Source organism: Pelodiscus sinensis, chromosome 20, assembly GCF_049634645.1.
Source record: "Pelodiscus sinensis isolate JC-2024 chromosome 20, ASM4963464v1, whole genome shotgun sequence".
Classification (NCBI taxonomy): domain Eukaryota; kingdom Metazoa; phylum Chordata; order Testudines; family Trionychidae; genus Pelodiscus; species Pelodiscus sinensis.
In genome coordinates this window covers 11557095-11563520 of record NC_134730.1, presented here as the reverse complement: position 1 = coordinate 11563520, position 6426 = coordinate 11557095, and the positions used below count along the sequence as shown (strand labels likewise).

Here is a 6426-nt window from a genome sequence, read left to right as displayed (position 1 = left end):
AGGCCTGAAACTTGTAATTAAGGATAGGAAAGGAGGAGAAAAACTCCTCTCCTTTCTCAGTAATTTATTTAGTTAAAAGAGGTTTAATTTTTAAAACCGAAAGCAGTTATGCCACAATATGAATTGATCATCTTTAAGAGAAATTTTAAACAAGCCCATTTAGAGTTAAGAGAATGTAAATAAACCTTCTCCTATTTGCATTTTGACTAATATGATTGAAACAGCCATATGGACGACACACCTACAGTCCCAGAGTTCAGCTAATACAGTCTGAGTTACAAGGCTTTGCGTACAATGCTTTAACAGTTGCTGACACATCTGCAAAAAGGGGCAATGAAAAGAGGAAAAACATTTTTAAAAGAATCCCAAGATTACCTTAGATTATTTACAATATCCTCTGTGTACACACAGAGCTACAGGTTGAACCTCTCTATTTGGGCACCCTTGGGATCTGACTGGTGCCAAACCCGAGAATTTACCCAAACACAGGAGGTCAATATGGTCTTGCAGCATTACCAACACTTTCACTGCTTACTGGGCTCTTAGAAGACATTTAGGCACAAACAAACTTTATGGGACTGCAGGAAACTTGCCTACCCCTGTGATAAGAGGATAGACAGTTAACTAAAATTATGTTGGACCATGGATGTTGCCGGACCAGAGAATGCTGGATTAGAGGGGTTCAACCTGTAGTTTACTTTTCACCACTTGCTCCGTTTAACTTTTTGCTCTTCACTCAACTAGATTTCCAGTTCACATCTGAATTCATTCTCATACTTTGAAACAATTCTGGAAGCTGCCAACAATGCAGAGGAATGTATACATTCAGAAAAAACACCACCTCTGCATTTCAATTGTGCAAAAATAAAATGTGTGCTTTAAGAGACAACGGAGATTATTTGGTTTTTACAAAAATTAAGATTTTTGAACCTAACTTGACAGAAGCCATTAAAAACTAAGTATTAATGTTACAGTGCTATAAGCTAACCACATAAATAAAGAATAAAATGTTTTTAGACTGAAGAATTGCCACGCCTTTCCATTTAGCTGCCTCAATATACACGTTAGAAGCAAATATTTGTATGACTTTTCAAAGGAATTGGGATGGCTAAACCCTAATATAGTATTACTTTAATATAATAACTTTCATATGTCTGGGGCACCTTCCCATAGAGGATCTCTAAACATTTACAGACATTAAAGAGACAAGGCAGGTGAGGTAATATTTTTTTACTGGACCAACTTTTGATGTTGGAAGAGACAGGCTTTTGAGTTTCACAGAGCTCTTCTTCAGGTCTGGAAAAGGTAACCAGCATGTAACAACTAAACACAAGGTGAGACAGGTTGTTAAGCATAAGATGTGAGCCATTAACATCTCTGCAGTCATGAGACAAAAGGTCAGTAGGCTATACAACCAGTGTTTGTGTTGAGATCATGATTTTTAGTGTCTAGCAGAATTATGAATTTAAGTCCCCAAGCTCATCTTTTGAAGGTCCTGTGCATATTTCCCGTAGAGAACAAGGGCTGATACATCAGATATGGAGTGAACGCACAGCAAAAAATGTTTGCGCCCAAGCCAAAGGGTATTTTCATCCAACAGAAGACATTGCGTCACCCACTGAGCATAATGAGTGCTATGGAAATGAACAGGATCCCATGAAAAGCGAGGAGGTAGGTTTTTGCCCACGAACGCGCATGATCCTATACATGTACTTGTGTTAGTCTCTAAGATGCTACAGGACTATTTGTTTTTCCCCCAGGGATGTGAACAGACAATTGGTTACCCTGTAAGCATCACCATTAAGAGCCCTCCCCACAGGCCCCATGCCAGGCAGCCAACTCCCAGCCCATGTGGGCTGGAAGCGGACAGCCTAGTGCAGCGATGGAAGCAGCTGGGCTGCCTGCCCCTGTTTAATCAGTTATCCAGTTAATCTTAATGATTAACCGGTTAACTAATTACACTGGATTTTACATCTCTAGTTCCACCATTATGGGGCTGGCCTGTGCTAATGCAGCCATGGTGGCTGTCGCTAGGAGGAAGTTGCCATAAGGAAGCTCACCCTGGACTGACAAGGAATACTGGTACTAGACTGCTACAAGCAAGCCTATAATTACCAGCCCTTATCTACAGAGGCATAGCCAGAAGAGTAATGGCCAACAGTTAAAATGCAGACTGAGACCAGCAAGAAGGCCCCTTCCTTATCTCCCTCACCACATGTTCCCAAATTAGCAACAATTGAGAATTTTAAAAAGGGGAGACAGAAAAAGAGCAATAGAGAATTTAAACACTCGCTGAAGATAGCCTAAAACCAAGATCGTCTTTCAGAGTGGGGGGAGGGGAGTTTAGGTGGCATGGCCACACTCGCCCCCCCCCCCCCCCACACACACACACTTTCTTCCCTCAAAAGGAGACAACTATTATGGGTTCAGTTCTGCAAATGCTGAGTGAGCTAGCCACTCTTTAAAGCATGGGAGCAGTCCTGTCAAAATTAGTGGGATTAATCACATGTTTGAAATTCAACCGATGCTTAAATATGAGGCTAGATGGGGTTTAAGTGCCAGCACACAAAGCATTTCAGGTGATACCACAAATCTTACTTCAACTTTCTACATTTTGTAAAGTTTATGATTGCCTAATTAACATTAGGCCAATGCCCCCGACTCCTCTTGTTCACCCCCCACACATACTTGTAGTCTCTTGGCTTAAAATAATCTACAGATAAAGTGGCTGGGAGCCAGAGGCAGATATGCCCTGCACGGTATTAGATGTGGAGTGACTCCTTGCTCAGAAAGGAGGAGGGGATTTTTTTTTTAAGTCCAGAAAGCATAGACAGAGAATCACTCACTTCAAACACAGAAGTTTTTGTGTAAACAGGCACCAGCTGGAGTTAGCATGCAAGTAGGAAGTGCAACATAGCAGCTACAATTCCTTCAGTCTTCTGTGATGCAACTACAATAGTTTTCTGTTTATGCAATTTTCATTTTGGTAAAGTAGGGTGTGGTCATTTATACATCTTACATAAAAGATTCTCCTCACTACGATGAGCCCTCCCATTGGAGAGTTAAACTGACTTCAGTTAATGTTACTTTTGATCAGTCAGTAGGATCAGATGGTGAGCAACGCTGTTGCGATATATATCTCACACACATTCACACACACGAATGTTTAACTGATAAGCCTCACCCTTAATGGGTGAAGCTTACTCATTAAGGTTAAACAGTGGGGGCTAGAGCAGCTTCCTGCCTGCCACTATCGTCCAGAGCAGACCCTGTCCATGGCAGGCCCGGGCATCTGGGGTGTGTGTGTCACAGGTGCAGCTGCTCCAGTTGGGCTCCAACAGCCCCTACCTGCAGCGAAGGGGGGAAGGGCATGCTCCAGCCCAGTGGAGGGTGGGCTGGGTGTGTGCACACTTTCCAGCCCAGCTGGGCTGGAGTGATCCCCTGCACCCTCTCCCTTTATTTGGTTAACCAGTTAAACATATTGTTTAATTGATTAAATGGGATTTTACGTCCCTAACACACACCTAGAGCCCTCTACTTGTGTAATCTTCTCATTCCATGTTAATTAAGAAAGCAACAAAGAGTATTTCATTACAGTTGTCTCACAGTGCATTTACTCTGTAAGGATAGGTCTACACAGCAAAGTTATTGCGAAATAACGGCCGTTATTTCGAAATAACTTTACTAGCATCTACACAGCCAAACTGCTATTTTGAAATTAATTCGAAATAGCGGCGCGCTTATTTAGAATTTGGTAAATCTCATTCCATGAGGAATAATGCCAAATTTGAAATAGCTATTTCGAAGTAAGTGCTGTGTAGACACTTATATCGAAATAAGGGGCCTTCCGCCTTCCCAGGGTGCCCTGGTGGCCACTCCGGCCTCAACCAAGAACACTCCTCTCCCTCCCCCCTCCCCGGAGCCCTTAAAGGGGTTGACTCTGGCCACAGTGCCTGTGCCAGCTCCAAGCCTGCCAGCCCTGACCCAGTGGCCCCAAAACATAAGCCAGCCAGCCACTGGCAGCCAGCCCTCCACCGCTCCCCAGGAGCAGACTGCCAGCTTCCAGGAGCCTGCCAGGGCCCATAGAAGTCGGGCACCTTCCTGGTCCAGGATGGAGATCATGGATCTTATTCAGGTTTGGGGGGAATGCCCCCCAACGTCCGTGATCTCCACACTAGATGGAGGAATGCAGCTGTCTAGGGCAGGATAGCTGCCAGCCTGGTCACCAAAGGACACATGCGAATCCAGAAGCAGGTTTGCATGAAAATCAAGTTGGTCCGACGAGACCCTGAACTTCCCCTCTCCTTCTTCCCCCTTCCAACTCCCTCCTCCCTGGTTTCCCCCTACCCTCTCGCACCCTCTCTTCTACCCTCTCCCGCCTCCTTTTCCCAGTCTCACCAGAATTTCACCCCCCCCTCCCCGTTTTGTTAAATAAAGAGAGTTTCTGTTCATGAAAATACATGTATTTTATTTCACATCAGGAAGGAGGGTTAGGGAGGGGTAAGTGGAAGGACGTGAGGGAGGAATGAAGCACAAGTCCCCAGTGGGGCAGATCAGGGAGGCTCTTAGTGCTTCTTAGGCTGGCTGAAAGCTCTCCCGCAGGGCCTCTTGGATACTGACAGCCCCCCAATGGACCTCCTGGATGGCAGCCTACAGACAGAGCAGCCAGGCTTGCAGCAACGCATCCACAAGAAGCACCAGAGTGCCCAGGGGCAGCTCTGGCTCGGTGTTGCAGAGTGCTGTGGTGTCCCGAGTGAGGGCAATCAGAGCACACAGAGACAAAATGCTTTGCTGTCCCTCAGCGAGGTAGGCAAGCAAGCAGGGAAAGCAGAGAACCAACTCTCGGGGGAGGGGGGGGTCCCTTTAAGCACAGGCCTCAAATAGCCTCAGGCAGCAGCCACACAAAGTAACTCCTGACCTGATGTCCCGCTGGACCTGGTTCCGGCTGGCCTTAAATGCGATTCAGTGTCCACTCAGTGTGGACACACTATTTCAAAATAGCAAAACACTATTTCAAAATGCATTTTGTGTATAGACGTGTTATTTCGAAATAACTTATTTTGAATTAAGTATTTCGAAATACGCTGTAGTGTAGACATACCCTAAGGGACTGTTCTATCTGGACTGTTACAAATTGATGAAGATATTGATTGGAAACATGGCATTGGTTAAGATGCCGCTAAAGAGAGGAATATGGCCTGGTCTTCACTTACCCATTAGACTGACTAGGTTGTGCAAGGCTGTAAAAGGGAAAAACCCCTTCTGCTGAGGTCTGAAGCACCCCCACCCTTTGGCACTACCATGGCAGAGCTGAAGTGCTATAGCTGTTCTGCTTTAGAGGACACACCCCTCATTGCATTGTGGACACACCCTTCGTTTCTAAACTGCGCTTAAGATGCTGACTTCTGTACATAAATCAGAGATTGGAGCCGAACCCCCCAACCAACAGTGAGGTTGTGAGCTAGCACCTGACCCAGCAGCTATAGAAACTAGCAGGTCCTTTCAAGCAGGAGCAAGGTTTTTTTATTGGAATATATGCCTGTCGTCAGAGGTGACATGTAGGGGGGCAACAGAGCACACACTCAAAATGCGATGGGCAGGAGGAGCAAGGGACTAGCCAGCATCTGGCAGAAGAACTAGTGCAGAGGAGGGGTTGGCGCGCACAGCAGGGGTCCAGCCCCCACACTCCAACCCGAGTTTGCTCTGTTCCTCTGACTACGTTACTCTAGGAAGGGTTCCCCCCTGCACGCATCGGCAGGAAGTGGAGTGACATGGCCAGAGAGCAGAGCAAGCTGGGGCCGCATTGCTTCCCTTCCCCTGACACTGCTGGTGAGCGTGGAGAGGCTGGACTCTCACTGCCGGCACTGGCCCCCTATGGCCCATCGATTGGAAGACATAGGGGGGTGGGAGCAGCAGCAGAGCAAGGGTGAGAAGAGGAAAGGAGAGGGCGGAGGAAGAGTTGGGAGGGAGTAGGGGGGGGGCAGGGCCTGGAGTGGTGGGGGGTTGTCCCAGCCCTTTCCCAGGCTAGAGTGGGAAATCACATGGCCAGCACCCCTCCCCCCCAGATTTCTGCCTCAGCTGCAGTAGGACGGAGGAGGAAAGACAATTCATTTGATTCAATCACAGTATCATGTGGACACCATACAGCAAAAAGATCAGTGGAATGAATAACAGTGAAGAAGGGTTGCTACCTGCTGCATTGTTTCCTATGTCAGTCTCACATCACACAAGAATGGAACTTCAGGACATTGAAATGTTTACAAATATCCTCTGGAGTTAACACTGCATCACATTAGGACATTGCATCATGATGGGATGACATCCATGGCCAAAATCATACCAAGGGCATGCATATACAACTCAGCTTCACACCTACATTTCCTTTCCACTACAACTGAAACACACACACACAAATAAGGCTGAGAA

General features: G+C 46.4%; 1 protein-coding gene across 7 annotated transcripts in view; it reads right to left on the bottom strand.

Annotated features, from left to right (window-relative positions):
* RECQL5 (RecQ like helicase 5) overlaps window positions 1-6426 on the bottom strand; it is a 65641-nt gene that overhangs the window by 42935 nt on the left and 16280 nt on the right. The window lies entirely within an intron of this gene.